This window comes from Seriola lalandi, unplaced genomic scaffold, assembly GCF_002814215.2.
Source record: "Seriola lalandi dorsalis isolate HSWRI2012SDOR001 ecotype SW California unplaced genomic scaffold, Sedor1 jcf7180002054464, whole genome shotgun sequence".
Classification (NCBI taxonomy): Eukaryota; Metazoa; Chordata; class Actinopteri; order Carangiformes; family Carangidae; genus Seriola; species Seriola lalandi.
The window spans coordinates 908,482-922,654 of record NW_019525017.1 but is presented as its reverse complement, the minus strand read 5'-3'; positions in this window follow the sequence as shown (position 1 = coordinate 922,654).

Genomic DNA, 14,173 nt, shown 5'->3' with positions numbered 1-14,173 from the left:
ATGCAAACTCTCGCTCTCTGTGCTGACAAGTTTTTGGTGACCAGTGACTCAGCAGTGTGTATCAAGATGGTTAGTGTTAAAGGAAACACGGGAGAGACTCAGCTACATGTTTGAGTCTCAGTCAGACCCAGACTCAGATCAGGAGTGTGTTGTGCACCAAAATTGAGCATCTTTTATTTGTTTATGATGTCTGTTAGCTTGTGAGTGGCAGTGGCTGACTCAGTGTTTGCAGTTGTGCTGATGTGAACTGTCGCTCTCTGTTCTGACAAGGTTTCTGGTTTATTTTTCCCGCCTCCCGTCCCTGCACATTGATAGGATTGGTTTCTCAGGTTAGATGACGAATGAATACCTGGCTGTCCGAATCCGTTTTTATGACACTGTTATTGGTTCACTGCAGTTGCAAGGTGGAAAGGCGCAGTCATGGTGTCAGCTGCTTATTTTGCTCATGATATGGCTTGTATTATATAAAAAAACACCATATGGACATATTAGTAAGGTTAAAAAGTTGATTTTCATTGGAGTGGGTTTTTAAATGTGTTGTCTGCAGGGGTTGCCTTATTCCATTAAAAGAAAAAAAAAATCAACATCTTTCTTATTTGACAAGGGATGCATGGTAACAGGTTTAATTTTTAGCATGTTCACCATCTTAAAGGAATAGGTCAGGTTATTTGACGTAGGGTTGTGTGTAGCACTTATACATAATCAGTGTATTATCTGCAGTAGATTTGGATCGGCAGACACAAGTACCAGCAAGGAAGCTGAGTGATGTGCTGCTGTGGACATCCCCAAAAACCTGTTTTAGCAAAAAAAAACTGCTCTCTGAAACAATATACATTGCTCAGTCTCTGTGCTGGCAATTCAGTCATAAACCATGCTGATTGTAGTGGGTTACATGAGTGTGTGTAAAAAATCTCTTATTAATCCGTTTAATATTTGTTGGGATCTTTCAGTCTGGAGCAAAGTGATGGACTGACTGACTGACCATACACTGAGCCGTGCTGCTTACATGGCTAAAAATACTGTCAAATGGGAATCCTTGGGATCTTTGGTTTGTTTGACGTCCTACAAATGCTTGACCACCCATTGCACTGTACTTGCAAGTGTCTGCTGCATACCACCTCTGCACGTTGAAATAACGATTAGACTGTTAAAAATAAGAGATGATTGATGGAGGAAAAAATAAAAAAAAACCAAGAGGAAACATGAACTTGTGTTGGGTTCAGTCAGACATCATGGAATGTCCATGCACCAGTAGAGGTTCAATAATGTTTATATGAGTGCTTTTTAATTTTACATGAGAGACAGGAACTCTTTGAGGCACACAGGGACTTATTCTCCTATACCTTTTAACTGTGGAATGCAGTGCCAAATCAAACTTTGCTGCCAAGAAAAATGAGATCCTATAGAAGAAAAGCAACAGAGTTTCACTTAAATTTGAACTTTCAGCTAATGTCATATCTGTCTCTTTGTATGACAAAGATTCACTTTGAGAAACCTTATGCTACAGAGATTTTGCTGTTTTTCAGAATTTATTTTTGTGTCACATACATGAATTTACTTACAAGTTGGGGATGACTAAGCAGAAAAATAAGATAAAGTTTACATCCAGTCCAAAATGACTTCCCCCTATCGGGGCTCAATATCAACGTTTAGTTACACAATAACTCAATGATGTAACTCACCCATGTCTTTTTCTTCTTGAGAGTTACTGGAAAATGTTGCAACCCCCATGATTTGTTGTTATTGCTGTATTATATTTGCATGATTGTGTACTATGAATCACACTGTTTACATTGGATCTTCAAGTGTTTCCCAATGCTCTTGTCGTTTCCAGTCAAACACAACTGCAGATTGAACGAATGCTCCCTCTTTTTCTAATTTATTTGGTTTCCTGCCTGCTTCTTTTTTTCCCTCCTCTTCACATCCATTCAACTCTCTTATTCCTGTCTCCCCTTCCTTACTACATCTTTATCCATGTTAAATTCCCTTGTAATCATGGATTTTGATCCAGGACTGATCAAGTCGGCTTTGTGCTTAAGAGTTCAGAGAAAATATGTGTTCTGTGCATGATGTATCACTTCTGATTTTAATCTAAATGCAGATGGGTGAGAAAAGTAACTTGTTATACAAATAAGGGACATACTTATTTAGATTGCTGCATATCATTGGATTACCTCCAGTTTCTGCTGTACACCATTTGCTTACCACTGTATTTCTTCAAATGCAACGGAAATTGGCCGAATAATTTGTATTAAATCACTTTATGGCCTGTTCCGCTACCTCTATAGATTTGTTGATTTGCAACAGCCAGCTGTACCCTAAAGGGGGCAGTGTGGTCAAGCTAAACCAGCTAACACCAGCCTAAGTTACAGCACACCAGTTACAAACATCAGAAACCTGCTCAGGGAGACGAGTGACAGAGATGAAAACAGAAAAAGATTTTTTTAAAAAGAGAGAAAAGAGATTTTTAGAGAGAGAAGGAGGGAAACAGAAATACTGTAGAGGTGTTAGGACACATGGAGACACTTCCAGTCCTCTCTACAGGTAGCCTTCAGTTCATTCCTCCAAACACACTTGCAAAAGGGGGGAGGGAAGAGCAGCTTTATTACCATAAGAAAGCAGCTGCTTTTATTGAAACCTGTTATTGGCGTGCCAAGATTACACTGAACAACAACAACCCTCCTCCCTGGAAGCCAATAAAATGCTGACAACAAACACTTGGCTTGCCTACAGCGCTGTTAGAAGCCACAGAGGTTGGCCTTAATGATACTTGGTAACTATTACAGACTATTAAAGTAAATGAATAAAAGAGGAACAGAACGAGAGAAAGAAGGGAGAGAGGAGCAAACTGATTAGTTCAGAAGTTGTTTCCAGACATAACGTAGGTAGCTGACTCATTGTAGGGCGGCCTCAAGGAGATGCACTTCTTTGTTGTGTGTAGCTCAGTTGTTGGACGAAAAAGCTTGTTTGTGTGCGTGTGTGCGTGTGTGTATACGCGCCAAGAGATAGATAGATAAAACAGAAAAAGTTGCTCTTCCTGATGTGCTGTTGCATCCATCAGCAACACACTACAGGCCAGAGAGCTGTGGTGTATGGTTGAATGGTTGTTGCATTGGGGCAGGCCTTTCTGTGATTTTCCCCAAATGTCTCATGTCAGTATTCCAGCAATCTCATCACACCTGAGTAACTCTGAGGCAGACGGGATCCGGTTCACCTCTCTTGTACGTGTGTGTGTGTGTGTGTGTGTGTGTGTGTGTGTGTGTGTGTGTGTGTGTGTGTTTGTGTGTGTGTGTGCGTCTGTCTGTCCAGAATGCTGCTAATCCCATTGTCTTTATGTATGTATTCGACTGAAAGCATTTTGTGGCCTCTTGGGGACAGGAGAGGTCATCTGAGCAGGGAGAGATCTTAGTAAAAGCAACCACAAGATTAAATGAGATTCTAGAAAAACATGCTGCAAAAGGTACAACAGAAAATGCATAAACATAATTTTGCAGGTCCCATTTGTACCTATGCAGCGGACAAATTTTTCATGACATTTTGCAATGAAAAATTGGAGAGCAACAAAAATCTTCTCTCATTCTAGTGTTCCTTAAATTCTAGACCTCGATTTCCAACTTCCTCTCTCCATTCCTCCCTCTTAACACACAGACTACAGAGGAGAAAGTTGTGAAGAAACACAGAGCTACCAGCTAACGCCTGCTAACCCCAAGAAAGCCCTTGTCATCTTTCATCCTACACCTCTGAATTGCCTTCATTTTCTTGGGGCCCATAAATTGGCTCTCGTTGTCCCATAAATGGCTCCTTTTGGGGTGGGATTTATAGTGAGGGGTGGCAATGGGGTGTGTGTGGGGGGGTATAAAACCCACCTTTTGATGTCCCCTCTGCTTAACAGGCAGAGCAGACGTGCCTGCCCATATGCTGCATGGTGCTTTTGCCACACATTGCTAGCGTGCGACTCTCGCACACACAGGCACATTAAAAGATATTAAACTGCGTTTCTGCTTTCATTCACAGTCATGGGATGTAACAGCCAAGCAGGGTGGTACACGTTAAGCTGTGCCACTTCCTCGGCTGTAATTAAAGCCACCCATGCAGGGGGGTCTCTAAAAGTCTTGTTTTGCTACACCCCTGATCCTGACCTTTTTAAAAGGAGAGGGTGAGGCTTTTCTTTTTATCACACTGTGGAATAGGTTGGAAAAATAGGCTGGAGTTCATTTCTGGGTGGTGATGTGGTTTTTCTGTTGTTTTAATGTCCACTAAGTATTTGACAGATTGACCAAATTCATCAACCTAAACAAACACTATGGAAATTATTAAAAAGGAAACTTGTGTTAGAATGGCTTCAGAAACATTTCATCACGGTTTTGATGTCACAAAATCAAAGTCTCTACTCTTTCTCTGGTCCTGCAGTTAACACTGGATAACAGATCTGGTACCTTTATAGCAGACACAGCCGTGTTGTTAAAATACTCTACAGATGGATGACATATTAAAGTAAAATCCATTCATATAACATTAAAGTGTTGGCCCACCACAACCCACCAACACTGTCTGTGCCAATATATAAGTTAATATCTGGGCAGGAACTCCGAACCAGTAGGGGGGAAAAGACATGGTTATGGTGGTGGCTCACTATTATGAAATATAATGCATACAATGTTTAGATGGTAGGAGGCACGACTTAAACAACATTGTAAGATCACAAGTCAAACTTCACATCAGTGGCTTTTCAAGCCCACTGCAACCCACGACGATCAGTGTTGACGTCAAACCCAACTCATCCTGTGGCTCCGTTAATGCCAGAGCATATGATTAACATCATTTTTATACTAAACTCTTAAGTGACCCCTCATGCCCCGTATGGAAGCATGTGCATCATCATGTTTTCAGATCTTTCCTTTAACGTGTCATAGGTGAAAAAGGGCATATGGTTGTCAGAAGAGACCGGGGTCACCAGGCTAAAAGTGATTGATACCTGTCATCTATATATATATATATATATATATATATATATATATATATACTGAGGCTGATTCTAAATGAGGAGCAGCTGGTCGTGCAGTCAGAGGGTGAGCAAAGGTGGGAAACTCAATAGTGACGGCTGTTGGGCACGTGTAGAATGAGAGGAGAGGTTAGTATGCAGAAAAAAAAGACATTTCACTCACTTTTCTCTGCTCTTTCTCTCTCTACAATAACCATTCATTTATCCTCCTTTTTTCTTTCCAACTCACCTTCCTTTAACGCACAACCACCTTCAATCTGCCATTTTAAATATTCTTCCGTTTTATACCTCTTTCTTTTTCTGCCCACTACACTCTCTCTCTCTCTCTCTCTCTCTCTCTCTCTCTCTCTCCACGGCAGATGAGCCAGGTGATAGTGACACAACCAGCTGTATGCCAGTTACCACGGCGATGACAGCTGCCAGCCCAGGTGCACAGGCAGCTGGGAAGGCTAGGAATGTGTGTATGTGTGTAAGTGTGTAAGAGAGAGAGGGAGACATCTATGACACTGGTATCTGTGTGTATGCATGCTTCTGTGTGTGTGACAGAGATAGGGGGGAAAGGGACCTGGGTGCTGGTGAGGACACAGGTGTTGTAGTGATGGAGGGAGCGTGGGAGAAGGCTGGGAGAGGAGAGAGAAGAGCAGCGGGGAGGAGGGAATTTGACCTCTCACCCCTTGCGTCGTCTGGGCAGTTCCCAAGATCCATCTGCAGCGACTCGGATGTACCTCGACGTCTGCTCATTGTCTAGACGTTTGTCCGTCACTTGGCGCTCGTCTCAGCGAGTGTAATTGAGTCAAGACATGAAATCATAGCAGGAAACACGAAGCGAGCCTAGTTAGAGCTCAGATGACATCAGCTTGTTAAATTGGGGCCTGTCAAATAAAACAAGGTTATGAGATGAACTAGAAAGATAATGAGTGAAATCCTGACCATTCCCACACTGTTGGAAGTTTTTTCTTTGCTATTTCATTGATGGTTAATGTGCTATTGAGTCATCACAGCAAAGCACATTTCTCCTGCAGTGCACCTGTGAGACAAGCGCAGATGATACAACTGCCATCCTTTCAAACGGCCTCTTTCTTTTCCTCTCTTTCGCGCTCTCCGTCTCTTCTGGGAACATTCCAATCTACTCCTCTCCTGCTCCCCACCTTCTCCTCCTCACCTCCTCCCCCTTCTAACCCCTTTCCCTCTCCTGAGAGCGGGAGGCCGCGGTGCCATCACTCACCACTTGGTGATAACCGGCACAAAGGGGGCCTTGGTGGCCCCGGCTGAGGCCGCTCGACGTGCACCGCCACTGGGGAGAAAGTGGAGGAAAGTCCCCCACCTCTCTCAGCTCCCTCCAGTCCTCCATCGTCCCCACCTCCTCATATGATGAAAACTCTGTCAGTGCGGATTAGGAAGGAGCGGTGTGCGTCAGCGGAGGGAATAGCAATGATAAAAGCTGTGCCGCCGCACCTCTGCATGTCCATCCCTCTTTCAGCTTACTCACTATTTGTCACTTTATACCAATTTTGGGATTCCAGACCTCTTTATGCTGCTGTCATGTTGCCAAACTGTTTTATGTGAAGTTTTAATGGGCTCCCATTTAGCCTTGCTAGTGTATTTTGATGATCAAAGGCAAGCTTTTTATTGTATACCCAAGTCAAGTCTTTGAATTTCTCCGACAGTAAAGTTGATTCTCACAGGTATCCACACATACAGTTTGTAGTAAAACAGCAGGGTGAAAATGACACATAGGTTTTAGTGATTGTGTGGTCTCAACTGTCTGTGCGTTGCCTTTTCATATTTTAACAGATGAAATCATATTATAAATATGGGCCAAAATTTGGGATATATGGCAGAAAGATGAGGTCTCTAGAGCCACAGTGCGTGATGGCGAGAAAGGAAGGGAGGTTGGATGACGACGGCGGGCGCTACGAGGGCACAGAACTGGAGGATTCTGGGATGGGGAAAGGGGCATTAGGTTGGGGGAGGGCGATTTTTGTCCTCAGGCTGGCACAGCAACGGTCTCGCTTCATGGTGAGAGAAAATGGGCGCCGAAGAAGGGTGGTGGGAGGGTGCAGGCTCCGAAATTGATTTCATGCCGGAGTCAGACACAGCCCCAAGGAAGGAATAATGTGTGTGTGAGTGTGTGTGTGAGTGAGAGAGGAAGAGAGACAGAGTGAGGGAGTCCAGTGTGAATTCTGAGGGGTACACAATGGCAGAAGGAGAGAGAGAGAGACCGAAAAAGAGAGGGGCCGACCTGCATCAAAGAGACTGGATCTGCATGAGAAAAAGCATGTTGCTATTTTTCTGTTGACATCGGCAGCAAGCAGCAACACAAAGTGGGTGATTGTTGTTTACAGATTCTTTCAGTTCCACAGATTCCCAAACGACAAGTCCATTAGACTATATTTTCAGGAGACAACAACCATTATTTTATTTAATATGTCAGTTCAGATAGATCTAAGAAAATATGTATATTTCCATGAACATTGACAAAATAAAACTGGAGCAAAGTTGGACTAAATTCAAATATCATTATCCCCTTAAGGCAATTAAATCTTACTTATTGAGGATCATTTCACTTACGAAAATTAACATATTTTGTTATTAGAAAAGTCTCAGTGCACATTGCCATTTATGTAAAACATATGCAGCAGACTATCTGTGATCCCCATACACTGCATAATAGTGAGACCTTGAGGAATGGATTAGAAAATTGAGGATACGTGCCATTTAACAGTCATTTGAAATTCAGACCGTTTCCGCCTCCTAATGTCTCTCCCACACACACATCGCATTCGTGCACAATTGCGCAGTCGGAATCCATCTCATTTAAGTATTCTCACACATGCACACGAGTATACACGCATGTACGCAGACATGCTCACAAAGTGCATACCTTTTGAAGAGTGAAGAGTGTTTTGAAGCGGTCTGCTCCACAGACCACAGACCTGCACTGATGCCTTTATTCGTGCTCATTACATCTATCATGAACCCAACTCAGCCGCTTTCTTCCGCTGTCCTCTTCCCTCCTTTGAGTTTTGTCTTGTGTAGGTTGCCCTCGCTTTTCTCTGCCCTCTTACTTTTAGTCCATCTTTCCCTTGATCTCCTTCCTTTCCTTCTTCAGCCTCTCTCCATTCCCTCTCTCTCCTCTGTCCTTTCCCCCCTTCTTGGCATCGGCGGCAGCATCTCTTTTAAGACACATGTCAAGGGAACTGTCTGCCACTTTCAAAGGCCTTTGTGTCCGGCCTTTCTTCCCCTTAATTTGGTTTCCCCAAAACACTTTCCCATAGCATGGCCGTCTCGCCCCCTTTTCTCCCAGCTACCCTTCTCCTCTCATCTCCCCCTCCCTCTCATTCTTCCAACTGTCTTAAATACGTTTTATTGAAGACGATATGTGTAACGTCAGGGTATCTCAGACTTTTTTGTGATCTGACATGATTTATGAACATACATGTTAACATATGTGGAGGTAATCAGGATATAAGTCATGCTAAATGTATTCAAATGCAAATCCGGAACCGTTTACATCTAAAAATGAGTCTGTTTTTCTAACAATCAGTTTTGTCCGATGTACTTTAAGGAGTGATGACGAACTTATGATCAAATTCATAAAAAAATTAATAAAAAAAAAAAAAAAAAAAAAAATGAAGGAAGGAAGTTCCTAAACATGGTGGACACACTTCGTTGTAGCAGGACCTCCAGGGCATCCTGGGCATCCGGTTTCAATGCTGCCCTCTTCCCATGACTTCTTTGACCGCATAGGTTTCTTCAGGGAGCTTCTTGTCATGGCAACGCTTACCAAAGTATTGTTCTGTTTGCAGGCTGAGTAAGAGGGAAGATGACCTCGGAACAAAAGAGTGTATTTATTTATTTGTTTTGCGAGACAGATGAACGACGCGGTGCGGATGACACGTTCAAAGTTTTTGCAGCAGAAAGTTGGCAGGAGAAATAAATTCTGGAAACAAGTGTGCGGAGCCCCTGGTGGGTGCAAGTGACGGCATTCGTTCCTCACGTGTGTGTGTGCAGCGTTGCGGTGTCCTCACCTCAGGCAGACACATGTGGTTTTAATCCACCACATACAGACAGACTCCTTCACTCTATCTGCATCTCTTTCTCCTCCCAAAAACCTCTCTCGTGTCTCTTCATCTATCCCATCAGTCCCGCCTTTGCTCCCATATCTACGTCTTTGACAGCAGCCTTCCTTTCTTTCACCGTTGTGTATTTCTCATGTCCCTTGCCAACATGTTTTCTACATTGTTTCACCTTTTTTGCTGAAGTCTTTCTTCCTTCTTTCCCCCACTTTGTCTCTACTGAACACATCAGCTTTCGCTATACTTGTCATCCACTCTACTCTGAAGTGTTTGAACTATTTTCCTACAGGAGCATCGCAACTGTGTCACTGCAGGATGTATTACTTCCCTCTCACATCCCACTGCTTTGAGAGAGTCATGCCAAAAACATCTCTCTTCTCCAGAGATGTGTGATTGTGTATGTGTGTGTGTGTGTGTGTGTAGTGTGTGTGTGTGTGTGTGTGTGTGGTTGGAGTTGTTTCCTAAACCATGAGGAGTCAGAGAAACATACTGTGTGTGTTTTATAACTGTCCAGGGACTTAAAAAAAGCCAAGATCTGGAGTAGATAATCTTTTCTTTGAGGTGTGCTTGTGTGTGTGGGCAAGTGGCTAAGTAACTGTCTTTCCAAGAGACAGTTTTAAAAGCATAATTGTGTCCAAGTGTGAGGGAGACATGGCCTCTTGGTGCTGAGAACTTTAGCATGATAAAAGCGGATGGCTGAAAAGGAGATGTCTTTATTGACCCGTCCACCTCATGGAACTTATTTCATCCCCTGCTGGAGTCTTGAACTGCTGTTTACAGTAATGCTGGATGTTTCCACAGCTCTGAAGGAAAACAATGAAAAATCACTTAAAGTTTGTCGAGTTTGTAGAGTGGTTTCAATTTTGACAGCCGGAAGAGCGCCAATGCAAACCGTCCTCGTACCTCTTTGAAAGTTAAAGGGTGGGGGGCTGTGGTTGAGTTGGACTCTGTCGCAGAATCAACAATGGGATTGCATTACCAAGACTATAGTAACTTCGTGAAAGCAATGAGAAATAAGATGCTTTTAAAAAAAGGTTTACCCAATTTTATGGCCTTTCTCAGAGGGATGATGGTTATTGAGAGTGATATGGAGTGAGAGTGATACGGCCAGGGTCAGACCAAGTCCTCTTGTGCACAACAAAACATCAGAGAGGCGTGCTACAATGGAAGGATCATGATGGAGGACATTTGCTTCTAATTGACCTCCACCCTCTCGACTGGGCCCCCCACTCAGGCGTGGCCCGTTGCCCCGAGTAACCCCACGCAGCATCTCCACATCCATGAGTGGTGAATAGGCGCACTCTCACTCTCCCACCTTCCATTGACACACACAGCCATGTACCTTTGGCCTGAGAAGCAGGGGAGAGGTTGTTTTTGCTGCCTGAAATCAACCAACCATCAAACCGCTCACAGCTGGGACCCAGCACCATGACCTGGGACCAGAGCTCTGAGGAAACTTTGCTTCCTCCGGAGCGACGTCAGATAATTCAGTGATGGTGGCAATATATGTGATGTCGAGCTTCACTAGTGGTTGCGCAAATGTGCTGTAAGGCTTCCTTTTCTTACTGGCAGAGACAGTTTAGATAACTACCCAGAAAACAAAGAGAGAGGCACATGATATGATTATAAAGTACCTGGGATTGTTGAAGTGACATGAAAAGTTAAAATTATGGTCCTATTTTCCACAATCAGTTAACCTGATGTCAAACAACTCAGTGAAATTGGCCATTTATTTGGTTTCCAAATGAGACAGGCTACCACTTCAAAGAGATTGATTACCGCTGCCAAGCATGCATGAAATCGCAAGACATATTTTCAGTTGCAGCTAAATTATTCCAAGCTCTGTATTTTGAAGGGTAGACCTTTGCTGATGGTTCAGGAGTAAGGCCGCACGCATGCACACACACACACACACACACACACACACACACACACACACACACACACACACACACACAACAATACAGGCAGCAACACACTTACTTGCACAAACACCTCAGCTCAGACAGCCAGACTGCCCAGACTACCCCCCCCTTCCTCTGACTGTTTGTGTAAGCGAGGACTCAAAGTGGAGGAGGGTGGGATGTGTGTGTGTGTCTGTGTGTGTGCGTGAGATATGGGGGGAGCAAGGAGAATAAAAAGGAGAGGAGCCGGTGATCTGACAGCCTTTTGATGGCCGCAGGCTGGAAACAATTTTGGGGAGGGGGGGTGAATTTAATACAAATTCCTCCCAGCGCAGCCATGTGTCCCAGTCGACCTGAGCTGCCCCAGCACACCTCTGTAGAAACTCACACCCGCCACCCTGCCTCCCCCTCCCAACCACCTCCACGCTTTCCAGCATGCTTAGCTGTCACTCACGGCCGCCTGTCACATTCTCCTCACGCTTGATGTGTCCTTGTTTGTGTGCATAAGAAATGTGATGTTTGAAGAGAGAAGTATTCTGGGAGTCAATCATCTCACAGCTGAGAGTGACAGTTGATGGCCCCGCTGGAGGAATCTAGTTTCACAGTACCTGAAACTGGTTTGTCTCAGCAGACCTCACCATGTAGGTCTAAGAATGTAATCCTGTGGCGGCTCAGCTCCTGTCATAAGGTGCTGTGACTGATCAAATGATATATTGACTTTAAACAGAGCTCTGCTGTATGGGATTGGTTTATGGAGTAAAAATAAGACATTGTTCAGAGGGAATTATGTAAGTTGCAGTTGACGGCCTCATACTGTTTCAACCTGTCTGCCATTAGTGCATCATTTGTTCTACTTTTGATCAAATAGGTCATTTGTGGTGAGGATTAGACAAAGATTATACTTACCAATCATTGTTTCAAAGCAGCACGGCCTGCTCCAACTTCATCGTCCACTCTTCTTGTAAAGGGATACCCTACACTTTTCTGCACCATTGGCAAGCATGATTGACCACAATTAGGCCAATTACAGCCAATTTTAATGACTGGGACAAATTGATGACAGGGTTTATGGGAGCAGCTGTCCTCATTTTCACCATATTACTCTCATCAGGCTGGACATCCCTGAATGAACTGGAGAGGCTGTTGGAAAGGTGGGGGAAGTTGCAGGGTGGAATGTACCGTACATGTGTGGAAGCGTAGGCGAGGGACTGGAGGCCTTTTTCTGTGTGAATGCAAGTGTTAGGGTGAGTGAGTGAGTGTGTGTGTGCATTTGTGTGTTCGGGTTGGTGTTGAGTCACGTCCAGGGCTGATCTGTAGTCACCGCTGAGCCAGAGCTGCAGGTGTCCCTGTGCCCCGTCGATTGCAAGCCGCCTATTTTTCCCAGGAAAATGCTTTCAACCGGAGTTGGGTTACTGCAAAGCAGCGCGGACATCTGAGAGACGCCAGGAATGTCCCTCCCCATCAAAGGGCAGCATTTGGCCATTTTTATATCTGCAATTAAAAAGGGAACAATAAGAGGGAAGAGAGGGAATGAGTGCGAGGATAGAGTGAGGAGAGAGTGAAAGAGGGTTGGAAGAGAGGGAAGAAGCAGAGAAGGAATGTCAGCACCTGCTATGGCAGCATGTGCTGCCAAAGAAAAAATGGTTGCAAAAAGAATGATGAAGTATGATTCTGCCCCTCCCCCGTATTATTTTTAATAAACCCTTTAATAAAAGGGAATGACCTCCCTTGACCCCCTGTTTGCATCTGGTTGTAATTGTTGGGGGAAGCACCTTGCCAAGTTCGGGGACTGAAAAGGAAGCTGGGACCTGTGAAGGTAAACTAGTCTCCTGTACATGAGCTGCTCAGTGGCCAAAATGTTACCATCATTTGCTTTGCAGCGTCGATTTGGAGTCTAATATAGTAGATATCAGAAACAAGAAACTAAACCAACGCAAATCAACACATCTTTAGTTTGACTAGACAAATTCACAAACTGGCGAGACCAGATTACCTGCATTGCAGTGACAACCATTGCACTATAATGTATTGGTCCTCAAAGATATTTTGTCCAAATGCCTTTATCTACAGTGGCCCTGAGAGCTCAATGAAGTGCAACTTAATAAAACACATGCAAAGACACAAACATGCAAAATTCAGAAAACATCTTCATCAGTTTGACAACACATGCCCTGCAAACACTCACAACACATGCAAATAACTTTTGCAGCATGTGTGTATTTGCATGTGTTTTGAGTTTTTGCAGCGCGTTTGTGTTGTGTGTTTTCTGAAGTTGCAGTGCGTTTAGCTCTCAGGGCCACCATATTTTTTCACTTTACCTCTACTCAATCAAGTCTGGATATTATTCATCAAAATATAATTGTTTGAAGACCTAGTTTGAGTTTCCCCCTCAGACACTCTTTTTTTAAAAATTCTGTACATAACTATTTCTGTCACTTGCATTGCCACTGACTTTCACTCCATCTTCCATTGTGGCCATTGGAAACGGGTATCAACACAGATTTTCAACATATTTATATAAAATGTTGCATGAACTAGTTATGTTCAAGCACAACACGCCTCTTACTGCCTCTCTCAGCTTATTGTTTTGGTTTTTGGACTGTTGGTTCATTCTTACTACTCTCATCAGCTGCAGCAGGCCGCTGTTAATAGCTGAAAAGAAGCACTGTATGCTACCTGCCGTGCACCGAACAGAGGGCACACAGTGTTAGTGACCAGCTGGTGATGTAAGTGGAGCATTTAGCAGCTAAACAGCCACACGTAAGATAACAAGTTTTCCATATCAACATGACAGAGCAGGTGATAACATGTCAGTGTTGTGTTCACAGCCTATTTCTGTTTCCCCAAAGTGGCCAAAAAATCAGTTATTGCAGGTTTAAGCTTTATCTCTTTTCTTAAGAGAGGAAAGAAAGTCAACTCACATCTTTAATGCCTACATCTCTGTAATCATTCATTTTTCAAAAGGTGAACGATGAACACTGTAAAGATGATCCAAGCCACTTGGGATTGAGGAAACACTCTTATGTTAAATTAAGTTTCATTTAAAGAAGTAGTGCAGTACTTTAAAACCTCTGTGCCTGACATATTTTTCTTGAAATATGCCTGTTTTTATGGGTCAGGAAAACAGTCCAAGGACAACCCAAAATGAGGCACACAACGTACCTTGCACCTTGGTGTTTTGGGGCTTG